This window comes from Leucopleurus acutus, assembly GCF_964270905.1.
Source record: "Leucopleurus acutus genome assembly, chromosome: 3".
NCBI lineage: Eukaryota > Metazoa > Chordata > Mammalia > Artiodactyla > Delphinidae > Leucopleurus > Leucopleurus acutus.
Window position 1 is genome coordinate 143473497 of NC_139145.1, and position 15960 is coordinate 143489456.

A 15960-nucleotide genomic window follows, 5' to 3' on the forward strand; every position below is an offset into this window, starting at 1 on the left:
CAGGGCAGAAGCAATTGTTAGAGAAAAGACAAGGACTACTGCCATGATTAAGAATGTGACCAATGAGTTTATTTCCTTGCCAAGCAAAGGAACACAGACCAATAAAGAAATTTACTAAGGGATGATCTTAGTGGAAAAAACCAAGGGGTTTTAATGTGCTAGAAAGGTGGGGTTCATTATAGTTATGTGAATTAAGCATTGCAAATCATTTTCTGGATAGGATGGAATAGGTTACTAAGTCTGTGCTTAATTAACAAATCCTATTATTCCTTGTTCAGGAAAGAATCTTTATTTAGATCTCGTGAGGGTATCGGGTACTGATAGCACTCCAAGTTCTTTGCTGTTGATCTCTGTCAGTGGATGGGTCTCTTCATGGTTTCAATGAGTTGTGATGAAAAACAGCATTTGGTTTTGATATCTTCTAGGCAAGTGCTGCTTTAAGTAGAAAGATCTCTTTTCCACAATGTGCAAGTTATCTAAATTGGATTTCTGTGTGATTAAATTTCTCTATTATGTCTTCTTCTTCCTACCCTCTATATTTCATGACCCCAAACAAACAAGGTTGGCAAAATATAGATCACATCAGGTGCAATTTCTGATAATGGCAACATGAATAAGCTTCCCAACTATAAGGTTCATTGCTTAACATTTCTGTACCTTGAATGAATAAAAGAATGGTGTGGATAATAATGCTTTCCATTCGCTGGAAATGGTTCACTTGTGTTCATCTGGAATAACTTGATCCATCTTCTCTCGTACAACTTATTAGATTTACCAAAACCATGACATTAAATTTAGATGCTTGGAAGAGGAACTGTATGAGGCAACATGAATTTACAATAATATTCAATTCCATACCTCTTTCTTTTGACCAGAATAAATTGGCCAATTTCACAAACAATTTAACATTGCTTAACGCTAACACTTAAAATTCACCAGTGTGTCCTTCCCTTATTCAGAGTAAGTCGGAAATGTGATCTGTGATTAAAGCACCATGATTTAACTTCTCCCTAACGGGAAAGGCACCAATGATTGGCCTCTCTCAAAGAGAGTTACATTGCTTTGTGATGTTTGCCAAGTGGCATTTTGAAATGCAATCCTTCATATATGCCTTATTTTAATTCAGAAACTCACCAATTATATGTCAATACCCAATACCAAATGGAAGACATACCAGTAAATGCCAGCCCATCCACTAATTTCCCATACTAAATAAACTAAAGTGTTCTGCATATGTGACCATGGACTGACTATAGTTGTATAGCCCTAGACAAGCTACTGGAATGTTATATGCCTTCATTTCCTCATTTGTAAAGTAGAGATAATAATAGCATCCACTTATAGGATTCTTGTAAAGACCAAATAAGATAACACGTGTAAAACTCATGGAACAGAGTCTGAAATATACTAAGTACAAAATATTTTAGCTCCTGTTAGTATTGCTACCATATTCCATACATTTTGGTGACATCCCATTGTTCATTGTCACGCTACCATGAAATCATGCTATCAACTCACCAGATCAAGAACTGGGAATAATAATTCTCACAAGCATAACATTTTATTTTGAGAGATTATGAATAGTCAATTTAACTTCTGCATTAGAAAATCAGAGATAAAAGGAATTTGGGGCATTAATTTCTTTCTTAGATGGGTCAAAAACAGAGCTAGGAATAAAAGAATTCCCTGGTTTGATACATCCTGATCATTGGCTGTGTGGGTTTTTGAAAGAATTATGGTAGAATTATGGATAATACTTATTTTTCGTTATGCTTTCCTTGATCTTCAAATTTTTCTAAGCCAAACAAGTATTAGTGTTTTGCTCTTGGCAAAATCTAAAACAAGTAAACACACAAAAAACATTAATTTAATAATAACTTCGCTTGTTGAAAGTACAGTTTTGTGACTTTACTGCATAAGTTTTAGTGATCTAAAACATTTAAAAGCCACAATTCTTAATCTGATGATATGCATGAAAAGTAGCCACAGTGACTTGAAACAAAATTTCCAATTTATTGTCTATGCAAAACTTGTTCAAGACTCCTCTTGGGTAAAATGGGAGACATCCCCTCCACCAATACACTCACAACAAAGCAAATGCAATGTAGGAATATTAACATTAATATTCATTAGTACTCAAATCTTGAGCTCCAGATCCCTACTTGCCTACTTATGGAGAACACTTCTTTAAGTGTTTGTCTTCAAGGATTCTCATGGGTGCTTACAAGCTTTGTCTCATCAATTCTGGCCTTTTGCCTCCTTCTGCTACTGGTGCTTTTCCCCAGCCTGGTAGATGTCTTTGCACAGGTACCACCTTGGAGCTGAAATCCTACTCCTGACCCGTTACTGCATCACCACTCTTCTTGCATGATGCTCAAGTTAGGGAAAGGTCCTATAGCAAGGGGTTCATGCCTTAAAATCTCCTGGTAGCTAATGACAGCTCTCTTTCCACTTGTCATATGAGAACATGGCCAGTTTCTCACAGCCCCAGACGTGCACTGAGAGGGGCATCTCTATGCAGTCACCAGTTCCCTTGACCTTGAGTGTCACCACCACCACTGCCATCTCTGCCTTTGAGGTTGCCTCCTGATTTACCCAGGATCAGCATTATATGTGATGAAGTGAATATGTATTTTCCACCTATCTACTATGTTCATATCTTTTGCTTAGTTAGGGAATACTCCACAGCAATGGTGCATGAGTCCCAAAATGTTTTAGCTTTTTCTGTGCTCACACATTTAGTCATCCGTCCCAGATCATGCAAATACACCCACTGGAATACGTTTCAAAATCAGCCATGTCCTTTTATACCTTTTTTGATTAAAAATAACTACTTGTAAGTATTGAAACAGTATGGGACTATATAAGGTAAAAGTGTAAGAAAGAGAGAATTAGAAAAAGCACAGGAAAATCAAGGAGGAGTCACGCTGAAGTCCTAAAAGTGGTTATGTTGGAAACTTTATTGGAGAAATTTTTCACCCTTTATATAATTGTGTAATAGTGTGGTTGAGGCTGAATTTCACTTTTTTTGGTAATATGAGAAAAAATGTAATAAAAAATGCAGTAATGTATTTGCACCTTTAGGGTACACATTTTTACTCTTTGAATGGCACTATGTTTGTACTGAATAAATTCTCTAAATATTGAAATAATAGAAATAACATCAACATCTTTTGGCACAGATTATTTTCAATTTAAACATTCTGCTATTCACTGACGTAATATTACTGTAATCTAGTTTTTCCATTTTTTAATTTTGTCCTCAAACTATCAGATAAAATCAAGTTCAGTTGCTTTCTTATCAGGAACCTAAAGTTGTCTGTGTTACAAGTGGAAAAGGAACCCATTTCCCATAAATTCAAAACGTACTTCTATTCTGTGTAAGATGTAGTCAAATAGTAGGATGCATTATCTTAGATAAGCCTTTTGATTTATGTGGAAAACAGAAACTCCACCCAGTGTTCAAGGATTTCAAGCCTTCTGTCTCTCCCATTGCGGAGCACAGGCTCCGGACTCGCAGGCTCAGCGGCCATGGCTCACGGGCCCAGCCGCTACGCGCCATGCGGGATCTTCCCAGACCGAGGCACGAACCCGTGTCCCCCGCATCGGCAGGCGGACTCTCAACCACTGAGCCACCAGGGAAGCCCAAGCCTTCTGTCTTAAAAGTAGACTTATAGTTTCATATTTGTCATACTAATCTCATACTAATGAATGAACTATTCATTCATATTTTCTCTCTCTCGCTTGCTCTCTTTCTCTTCTGTTGATATGTTTTCTGAAGAAAAAATAGCCGGAGTAAAGGTCAGGTTGTGAAAAATGATCCCATTTACGTTGTAAATAGTAAGACACAGTTTCTTACTTAGTTTTTAGATAGAATCAATATTTCATTAATTTCTTTGAAAGCTACAACTGATAAAGTCAGTTGTACAGACTCTAGAGATTGCAGGGATCTATTTCTCTTTAATCTGTCCGTGATCTGACTTGTGAGCCCCTTTTGGAACAAATGACTCTCCAAGAAAGAAAAAATGTCTGTATTCCCATCCCATACCCCAACTCTCACTTAGATACTTTACAAAAAGAACAGTAAACATGGTCCTAGGGATGCGAACTTGAAGTTTGGAGGCCTGAAGCAATCCTTGTGGCCGGTGCTAGTGATGAGACATGGAAGAGAGAAAACAAGGTTTATTGCCATATTTTTTCTCCTTTACAAGCTTTTTATGTATTTTTTTTTAAACTGAAGTATAGTTGATTTACAATGTTATGTTAGTTTGGTGTACAGCAAAGTGATTCAGTTTTATACATATTCCTTTTCAAATTCTTTTACTTTGTAGGGTATTAGAAAATATTGAGTATAGTACTACCAAACGTAAAATAGATAGCTAGTGGGAAGCAGCTGCATAGCACAGGGAGATCAGCTCGGTGCTTTGTGACCGCCTAGAGGGGTGGGATAGGGAGGGTAGGAGGGAGGGAGACGCAAGAGGGAGGAGATATGGGGACATATGTATATGTATAACTGATTCACTTTGTTATAAAGCAGAAACTAACACACCATTGTAAAGCAATTATACTCCAATAAAGATGTTAAAAAGAAATATTGAGTATAGTTCCCTGTGCTATACATTGGTCCTTGTTGGTTATCTATTTTATATATAGTAGTGGGTATATGTTAACCCCAAACTCTTTCTATAATATATGATAGAGATAAATGGAATTGGGTTGACTTGTCTAGCTAACCCCTCACCTGAAGAAGAATAACATTAGACCAACCAAAAATGAAAGCCCAGTGGAGATGAATAATATGGGTACTCAACCGTAGGGTGGGCAAGGAGCTGGATTCATGGCATAGCCTAACAGGGGAGGCCATAAGGACATTTGTATAGGATGAGCCCTTTTGTCCTTAATCAATAGGAAACAGTAATTGTGGGCCTTAGGAAGAAATGCACCAAAGAAGATTCTTCTCGAGCAAGGCTAGTGTCTAGTGGAGTAGTTGTCAATTAATCAGGTGGTCTTTGAAAATATTGAGCCAAGATAAGACTTAACATTCCATCTGTTCTATCCTGTCATCAGGGAAGGATGGAATGTGAGAAAAGATGAGAGTTTTCATAAATCCTATTGAGAGGATTAAAAAAACTAAGAGTAGAAGTCTATGAGAGTTTCAGTTACCAATTTAGATACAGGTTTTTATAAGAAATTTAAAAGTCTTATCGTTCCTTATGTTTGCAATTTTGTCATTGTTATAGGGACTTAAAAAATATATTTATTTGGCTGCACCAGGTCTTAGTTGTGGCACATGGGATCTTTAGTTGCAGCATGCGAACCCTTAGTTCCAGCATATAACGTCTAGTTCCCTGATCAGGGATAGAACCCGGGGTCCCTGCATTGGAAGCATGGAGTCTTAGCCACTGGACCACCAGGGAAGTCCCATTTAGGGACTTTTTAGTAGTAGTAGTAGCCTTCCTGATTATCCTTGAGAACAATAAATACCAAGGGAACTGGGGTGATGGTGTCTCATTTATGAGCTGTATTTTGTAGGGCAGAAAGGAAGTCCAAGGGGCTAGAAGATAAGGTAGCACTTACAAAAGAGGAAGAAATCATTTGAATCCTTGCAGTCCATTGCAAAGATTAAAGAACATGGGTGGCTGACCGGGTTTTGCATGATTTTAAGGAAGATTTTAGCAATGAAAAGCACTAGTTGAAATTTTTTAATAGTTTAATTTTATTCACAAAGGCTATGGTAACTTTTTGATTTCTATAACATTGGGTTAAAAGTTTATACAAGTAGGAAGTAGCAGGTTGTTCACTAAAGTCTATTTTCTTGGCTGAAGGGAAACAAGGCTCAAACAAAGTCAAAGATGAGTATCCCCAAATTCCCTTCCTCAAATTATCTCATCCTTATCCTGGCAGAGACATAGTTGTACTAAGGGTTACATTTGTTATATTAGTAAAGGACAATCTGTTCCATTCACTTGGTGTAATTTTAGGAACGAAACATATTTTAGTAGTAAGTTGTAAATTTCCTATCAAATATGTTTCCTCTATATCCCCACACTCAATGCCCAGCAGTCTCCAGAAAAAGTAATACGACAATCATCTGAGAACTTTCTTATTAAATCATTTCCCTTCCTGTGGTTCATATACTAGTTTCTAAAAAGAGTTCTAGAGTATGAGCTCAAATGGGACATGCAATAATAAAAATTACAATCAGAAGACTAGATATACATGAATTCAGAATGCTGACGATCACTCCCCAATCCAAAAATGTCAAGAGTTTGACATTTGCTCATGTTTTTCTGTGACCTGAAACAACTTAGTAGTTAGTGATGGCAATCTTCGCCCACATGCTCTTGTATCCCCCTGAGGTATTCTACCCATCCACAACCTCTGCTGCCCAAGTAGCCACATGATCACACCCCTCTCATTACCTACCTCAGCTAATTGAAGCAAGACTAGTCCCTGATTAGAGGCAATTTATCTATGGGATGCTTAATCACTTGGTCTGACATGAGAGTTAATCATATTCTCTCTGTTGATTATAATGGGAAGTAAAAAATTCACAGCTGGAAAACTGAGAAAACTAAGTGTGTTCTTCATACTTTATTGGATACTTGCTCTGTGCATGTGTGTGTGTGTGTGTGTCTGTCTGTCTGTCTCTCCTAGCTACTCTTCCCCCATATGGTCTCTATGTTGATGCCCAAGGCCAAGGTCTATATCTTGAGCCCTCATCTTTTCCCCACAAATTCTATGGCATTAAAATGCAGCTGTGTACTAAAGGTTTTCAAATTTACATCTTGATCTTCAACCTCGCTCCTAAACTCCAGACTTGAATATCTAGTTGTTCAATTCATATATGTGATGGATGTCCAATAAACAGTCAGGTTTGGCACAGATTGTATCTTCATGATCTTTAGGTCTTTCTGCAAACATCACCTCCCTGCTGACACTTCCCCAACAAACCTACTTAAAAGAGCAAATCCACCTTAAGCGTTCCTGTTTGCCTTGTAACATTAAAATTTTCTTTATTATACTCATCACCATCTGACATCTATGATTTATTGATTGTCTTCCCCACAGGAAATGTAGCCCCATAAAGATAGAGGCTTATTCTGTTGCCTTCACAGCTATATTTCCAGGGCTAAGTATAATCATGGGCTAGTAATGTGCACTCAAAAATATTTGTGAAATTAATATCCCTCACAAGTCTTTCCTGCTCAGAAAATGGCATCACTGTGTACCCATTTGCTCAGAATGAAAGCCCCCAGAGTTATACCTAATTCTTCTCTTTCTCTCACCCTTCACAGTCCATCCTGTTAGTCTAACTCAAAATGCATCTCACATCTTAAAATTTCTCACTATCTTAATTGCTTTTCACTTTCAGTCCAAGATACCACCATCTCACTGGGCTATTTCTGTAGGCTCCTAACCATTTTCTCCACACCACCAATTTTGCCCTCTGACCCAAGAGATCCTCCTGCACACTACATTGAGTGTTTTTTCTAAATCACAAATCTGAGCCCACCACACCTGTACTCAAAATCCTTTAATGGCTGTGCACTGAAACTATAAAACATTCCAAACTTTTCAACACAGTATGTGAGGTCCTATACAATCTCCCCTTTGCCTCTATCACCATCCTTATCTCTTACTACTGCTGCTAATCATTTCCTTTGGACACACCATGAACATTCTGATCTCAAGTTCCTCTGCTTGGAAGACTTCCCCTGGAGTATTTACCAGTTGATTTCTTCTCATAACTTGAATCTTAAATGGTACCTCTTCAGGCCTGGAGTTGTAAAACATGGTTAAATCTCAAATCACACCATTAACTCATTTTGTGGCTCAGTAAATAATTTGACATCACTAAGTGCTAGTTTTCATAATATAATGATAACAGACCTGTAAATTATAAGACTATAATGAATCTCAACTGAGATCACAGATTAAAAGTTCTGTATAAATCATAAAGTACTAGAATTATACTCCAGTCACCATCTATACAGATCACCTATTTTATTAAAATTCTGTGAAGACTAATTGGAGTTTTATACAAAACATAGGCCAGGAAATAAGTGCAAATGACAACTTCTACATGGAAATATATGCTTTTTTTGTAATAGTATTTGATCTTTGAAATAGTGTATTAATATGTTACTCTTTATGTCAACGATATGAAAATAATATTCAACATCGGTTGTCATGCATCTTATTGGAAATTTATTTAATTAAAGGGGGAACACCCATAAAGAAGAATTTTGTTCAGTGTTCTTAATTAAATTTTGAAATCTCAGACATGATACTTATGAAAAATCTACCAGTATGCCTCAGTACTGTGGCCCTTTCTGACTATATCATTTTACTAGCTACCTGCACAAATTCCTAGAGTTCAATCATGGGGAAACTCTTGAGTCAAAAAAAGAAATAAAAGCTACACTTCAGCGGAATGGCAACTGTTAAATACAAATTGCAACTCCATCACACAGCTAAAGATACCATTGACTAACACTTAGCCAATTAAAATGACAAGTGTGAAAATCTGTAAATACATAGATTAAATTTTGACCAGAGTGTAGGAAGATTTACTGGAAAATTAAATAACATGAATTATTCTGTTGAATTGAAAATAAAGCAGTGATATGGAAGTAAGAAATGCAGATTCTATTCCTGGATTTAGAATTTATTAACTGTAATGGAATCTTCCACCTCTTGGGATCAATTTCTTTTCTATAAAAAAATGAAAGGTATAGATGACCTAGATGACCCCCAAGGTCTTTCTACTTCTAGAATTAGAATGCCAGGAACATCTTCTGAGAGAGCAACTCCAGGATGGTATAAGCTACAAAGCAAAAAGCACAGTGATAAATAAGAAGCTGAAAGGAGCTCTCAGGACCTGGACACACACATCATTTAGATAGAAGGATATCCGGGCTGGCCCCAATTCAATTACTAGCTTCACTGCAAACTCTCTAAATGACCCCTGGGAATTTTTGCTTTATTTTGGTCCCCAAACTCCAGAGTTTTGAAAATTACATGAGATAAGGGTGGGAAAGCACCTTTCTCTCTTGGAAAATTCCAAAGGAAAATTATAAATAGTTTCTATAGCCCATAATCTCAGTGTTGCTCATGGGTATTTATTTAAATTTTTGCCCAGACTTTTGCTATCATAGATGATATCAGAGATGACAGATTACTTCTCTACTTATCAGGCTCTAAAAGGAATGTACACACTTTGACACAGCATGTCGGGAAAATTAGAATGAAAACAACTCTGGACTTTGTCATATTAAAGAAATAGAGCTCTGCCAAGGCATAAATTTAAGACATTTGTCTTCAGTAGATGTAGATTTTGCCAGATTAGGTGAATTAAAATTGCACTGGAAAAGTTTTCAGGAAATTTGGTATTTTTACATTTTCCCACAAATCCACTTGAATAATTTTGAATGTTTATGACTTCTTTACACTTTTTTTCCTGAAATTCTCTCTCAGACAATCAGTGATTTAATTAATTACATTTTTAGGTTCACTGGTAAACGCAGCCAATCCAAAGTAAGTATAACTATCAGTGAGCAAAATGTTTGGGTTCCAGGTTTAGGCTAGCCTTGTCACAGGGTATTGGCTAAAAAGCCTGTCTCTTAGCTATGCCAATTTATCAGGGAATTATGCTCTGAACCTGGAAGCTTAGTGGTCAAATGTTCTAACAAAGAAAATGGTTGTATTCTATCTAAAAAAATACCAAGAACATTAAAATTAAATCAAAACTTTTAATTCAATTATCTTTTTTCCTTTTCTCTCTCTGCATAACAGAAAATAGATTTGAATTCATTTAAAAATATAATTAATTTAAAATAATCACTTAAGATCCCAGACATGGATGTTAGCAAACACATATAGTCATTTTACCCCAAAGCCCCTCCTGTTTTCAACTTTCCAGAAATAGATTAGGGAAATGGAAGATGGGAGCAAAAAGAAAAGATGACAGAACAAATGAAAGTGAGAGAGGGGTTTCAAGAAGGCAGGGAAGGAAAAAGCAGTGAAAAGAGAAATAAATGAAGAAAATAAGGGCAGGATAATGAGGCAGTAGGATGAGAGATAGTTAAATGACTAGCTGATTTTTCTTTTCCATGCCTTCCTGTTTGATACATTGTGCCTCATCATTTTAAAAACTTATTGTTTTCTGATTATTTTACTTCATAAAAACTGTTTCTTCTTCCATTCAACTCACAGTCAAGCAAGTGGTGGTGGAGATGAATTTTTTTTTAACATCTTTATTGGAGTATAATTGCTTTACAGTGTTATGTTAGTTTCTGCTGTATAACAAAGTGAATCAGCTATATGCATACGTATATCCCCATATCCCCTCCCTTTTGTGTCTCCTTCCCACCCTCCCTATCCCACCCCTCTAGGTGGTCGCAAATCACTGAGCTGATCTTCATGTGCTATGCAGCTGCTTCCCACTAGCTATCTATTTTACATTTGGTAGTGTATATATGTCAATGCTACTCTCTCACTTCATACCAGCTTACCCTTCCCCCTCCCCACGTCCTCAAGTCTGTTCTCTACGTCTGTGTCTTTATTCCTGTCCTGCCCCTAGGTTCATCAGAACCATATATATTTTTTTGGATTCCAAATATATGTGTTAGCATATGGTATTTGTTTTTCTCTTTCTGACTTACTTCGCTTTGTATGACAGACTCTACTAGGTCCATCCACCTCCTTACAAATAACTCAATTTTGTTTCTTTTTATGGCTGAGTAACATTCCACTGTATATATGTGCCACATCTTCTTTATCCATTCATCTGTTGATGGACACTTAGGTTGCTTACATATCCTAGCTATTGTAAATAGAGCTGCAATGAACATTGTGGTCCATTCGTCTTTTTCAATTATGGATTTCTCAGGGTATATGCCCAGTAATGGGAGTGCTGGGTCATATGGTAGTTCTATTTTTAGTTTTTTAAGGAACCTCCATACTGTTCTCCATAGTGGCTGTATCCATTTACATTCCCACCAACAGTGCAAGAGGGTTCCCTTTTCTCCACACCATCTCCAGCATTTATTGTTTCTAGATTTTTGATGATGGCCATTCTGACCAGTGTGAGGTGATACCTCATTGTAGTTTTGATTTGCATTTCTCTAATGATTAGTGATGTTGAGCATTCTTTCATGTGTTTGTTGGCAATCTGTATATCTTCTTTGGAGAAACGTCTATTTAGGTCTTCTGCCCATTTTGTGATTGGGTTGTTTGTTTTTTTGATATTCAGCTGCATGAGCTGCTTGTATATTTTGGAGATTAATCCTTTGTCAGTTGTTTCATTTGGGAATATTTTCTCCCATTCTGAGGGTTGTCTTTTCATCTTGTTTATGGTTTCCTTTGCTGTGCAAAAGCTTTTAAGTTTCATTAAGTCCCATTTGTTTATTTTTGTTTTTATTTCCATTTCTCTAGGAGGTGGGTCAAAAAGTACCTTGCTGTGATTTATGTTATAGAGTGTTCTGCCTATGTTTTCCTCTAAGAGATTTATAGGGTCTGGCCTTACATTTAAGTCTTTTTAAAAATTAATTAACTTATTTATTTATTCATTTTTGGCTGCATTAGGTCTTTGTTGCTTTGCGCGGGCTTTCTCTAGTTGCAGCAAGCAGGGGCTACTCTTCGTTGTGGTGTGTGGGCGTCCCATTGCTTCACTTGTCGCAGAGCATGGGCTCTAGACACGTGGGCTTCAGTAGTTGTGGCACATGGGCTCAGTAGTTGTGGCACATAGGCTTAGTTGCTCTGTGGCATGAGGGATCTTCCCTAACCAGGGCTCGAACCCGTGTCCCCTGAATTGGCAGGCAGATTCTTAACCACTGAACCACCAGGGAAGCCCTACATTTAGGTCTTTAATCCATTTTGAGTTTATTTTTGTGTATGGTGTTAGGGAGTCTTCTAATTTCATTCTTTTACATGTAGCTGTTCAGTTTTCCGAGCACCACTTATTGAAGAGGCTGTCTTTTCTCCATTGTATACTCTTGCCTCCTTTCTCAAAGATAAGGTGACCAAATGTGTGTGGGTTTATCTCTGGGCTTTCTATCCTTTTCCGTTGATCTATATTTCTGTTTTTGTGCAAGTACCATACTGTCTTGATTACTGCAGCTTTGTAGTATAGTCTGAAGTCAGGGATCCTGGTTCCTCCAGCTCCATTTTTCTTTCTCAACATTGCTTTGGCTATTTGGGGTCTTTTGTGCTTCCATACAAATTGTGAAACTTTTTGTTCTACTTCTGTGAAAAATGCCATTGGTAGTTTGAAAGGGATTTCATTGAATCTGTAGATTGCTTTGGGTAGTATAGTCATTTTCACAAAGTTGATTCTTCCAATCCAAAAACATGGTATATCTCTCCATCTGTTTGTATCATCTTTAATTTCTTTCATCAGTGTCTTATAATTTTCTGCATACAGGTCTTTTGTCTCCTTAAGTAGGTTTATTCCTAGGTATTTTATTCTTTTTGTCGCAATGGTAAATGAGAGTGTTTCCTTAATTTCTCTTTCAGATTTTCCATCATTAGTGTATAGGAATGCCAGAGATTTCTGTGCATTAATTTTGTATGCTGCTACTCTACCATATTCATTGATTAGCCCTAGTAGTTTTCTGGTAGCAGCCTTAATATTCTCTATGTATAGTATCATGTCATCTGCAAACAGTGAGTTTTACTTCTTCTTTTCCGATCTGGATTCCTGTATTTCTTTTTCTTTTCTGATTGCTGTGGCTAAAACTTCCAAAAGCATGTTGAATAATAGTGGTGAGAGTGGTCAACCTTGTCTTGCTCCTGATCTTAGAGGAAATGGTTTCAGTTTTTCACCACTGAGAATGATGTTGGCTGTGGGTTTGTCATATATGGCCTTTATTATGTGTGGTAGGTTCCCTCTATGCCTACTTTCTGGAGCGTTTTTATCATAAATGGGTGTTGAAATTTGTCAAAAGCTTTTTCTGCATCTATTGAGATTATCATATGGTTTTTATCCTTCAATTTGTTAATATGGTGTATCACATTGATTGATTTGCATATATTGAAGAATATTTGCATTCCTGTGATAAATTCCACTTGATCCTGGTGTCTGATCCTTTTAATGTGCTGTTGGATTCTGTTTGCTAGTATTTTGTTGAGGACTTTTGCATCTATGTTCATCAGTGATATAGGCCTGTAGTTTTCTTTTTTGTGACATCTTTGTCTGGTTTTGGTATCAGGGTAATTGTGGCCTCACAGAATGAGTTTGGGAGTGTTCCTCTCTCTGCTATATTTTGGAAGAGTTTGAGAAAGATAGGTGTTAGCTCTTCTCTAAAAGTTTGATAGAATTCACTTGTGAAGCCATCTGGTCCTGGGCTTTTGTTTGTTGGATGATTTTTAATCACAGTCTCAATTTCAATGCTTGTGGTTGGCCTGTTCATATTTTCTGTTTCTTCCTGGTTCATTCTTGGAAATTTGTGCTTTTCTAAGAATTTGTCCATTTCTTCCAAGTTGTCCATTTTACTGGCATATAGTTGCTTGTATTACTCTCTCATGATCCTTTGTATTTCTGCAGTGTCAGTTGTTACTTCTCCTTTTTCATTTCTAATTCTGTTGGTTTGAGTCCTCTCCCTTTTTTTCTTGTTGAGTCTGGCTAAAGGTTTATCAATTTTGTTTATCTTCTCAAAGAACCAGCTTTTAGTTTTATTGATCTTTCCTATTGTTTTCTTCATTTCTTTTTCACTAGTCATTATGATTTGTTTCCTTCTGCTAATTCTGGGGGGTTTTGTTCTTCTTTCTCTAATTGCTTTAGGTATAAGTTTAGGTTGTTTATTTGAGATTTTTCTTATTTCTTGAGGTAGGATTGTATTGCTATGAACTTCCCTCATAGAACTCCTTTTGCTGCATCCCATAGGTTTTGGGTCATCACATTTTCATTGTCATTTGTTTCTAGGTATTTTTTTTATTTCTTCTTTTGGTTATTTAATAGCGTATTGTTTAGCCTCCATGTGTTTGTATTTTTTACAGTTTTTTTCCTGTACTTGGTATCTAGTCTCATAGCATTGTGGTAAGAAAAGTTACTTGATGTGATTTCAATTTTCTTAAATTTACCAAGGCTCGATTTGTGACCCAAGATATGATCTATCGTGGAGACTGTTCCATGAGCACTTGAGAAGAAAGTGTATTCTGATGTTTTTGGATGGAATGTCCTATAAATATCAATTAAATCCATCCTGTTTAATGTGTCATTTAAAGCTTGTGTTTCCTTATTAGTTTTCTGTCTGGATGATCTCTCCATGGGTGAAAGTGGGGTGTTAAAGTCCCCTACTATGATTTTGTTACTGTCGATTTCCTATTTTATGGTTGTTAGCATTTGCCTTATGTATTGAGGTGCTCCTATGTTGGTTGCATAAACATTTACCATTGTTATATCTTCTTCTTGGATTGATCCCTTGATCATTATGTAGTGTCCTTCTTTTTCTCTTGTAATAGTCTTTATTTTAAATTCTATTTTTTTTCTGATACCAGAATTGCTACTCTAGCTTTCTTTTGATTTCCTTTTCATGGAATATCTTTTTCCATTCCCTCACTTTCAGTCTGTATGTGTCCCTAGGTCTGAAGTGGGTCCCTTGTAGACAGCATATATATGGGTCTTGTTTTTGTATCCATTCAGCCAGTCTATGTCTTTTGGTTGGAGTATTTAATCCATTTACATTTAAGGTAATTATCAATATGTATATTCCTATTACCATTTTCTTAATTGTTTTGGTTTGTTTTTGTTGGTCTTTTCCTTCTCTTGTGTTTCCTGCCTAGAGAATTTCCTTTAGCATTTGTTGTAAAGCTGGTTTGGTGGTCCTGAATTCTCTTAACTTTTCCTTGTCTGTAATGGTTTCAATTTGTCTATTGAATCTGAATGAGGTCCTTGCTGGGTAGAGTAATCTTGGTTGTAGGTTTTTCCCTTTCTTCATCACTTTAAATATGCCCTGCCACTCCCTTCTTCCTTGCAGAGTTTCTGCTGAAAGATCAGCTCTTAACCTTATGGGGATTCCCTTGTATGTTATTTGTTGTTTTTCCCTTGCCGCTTTTAATATTTTTTCTTTGTATTTAATTTTCAATAGTTTGATTAATATGTGTCTCTGCATGTTTCTCTTTGGGTTTATCCTGTATGGTACTCTCTGTGCTTCTTGGACTTGATTGACTGTTTCCTTTCCCATGTTATGGAAGTTTTCAACTGTAATATTGTCAAATATTTTCTCAGAACCTTTTCTCTTCTTCTTCTGGGACTCCTATAATTCGAATGTTGGTGCATTTAATGTTGTCCCAGAGGTCTCTGAGACTGTCCTCAATTCTTTTCATTCTTTTTACTTTATTCTGCTCCCTGGAACTTATTTCCACCATTTCATATTCCAGCTTACTTATCCGTTCTTCTGCCTCAGTTATTCTCCTGTTGATTCCTTCTAGAGTATTTTTAATTTCAGTTATTGTGTTGTTCATTACTGTTTGTTTGCTGTTTAGTTCTTCTAGATCCTTGTTAAATGTTTCTTTTATTTTCTACATCTGATCCAAGATTGTGGATCATCTTTACTACAATTACTCTCAATTCTTTTTCAGGTAGGCTGCCGATTTTGTCTTCATTTATTTGGTCTTGTGGGTTTTTCCCTTGCTCCTTTGTCTGTAACATATATTTTTGTTATTTCTTTTTTTTTTTTTTCTTTTGATGGGTGGGGCTGTATTCCTGTCTTACTGGTTGTTTGGATTAAGGCATCCAGCACTGGAGTTTTCAGGCAGTTGGATAGAGCTGGGTCTTGGTGCTGAGATGAGGACTTCCAGGAGGTCTCACTCCAATTAATATTCCCTGGGTTCTTAGGTTCTCTGTTAGTCCAGCGGTTTGGACTCAGAGCTCCCACCACAGGAGTTTGGGCCTGACCTCCTGCCTGGGGACCAAGACCCTGCAAGCTGCGTGGCATGGCAAAACAAAAAAAAAAA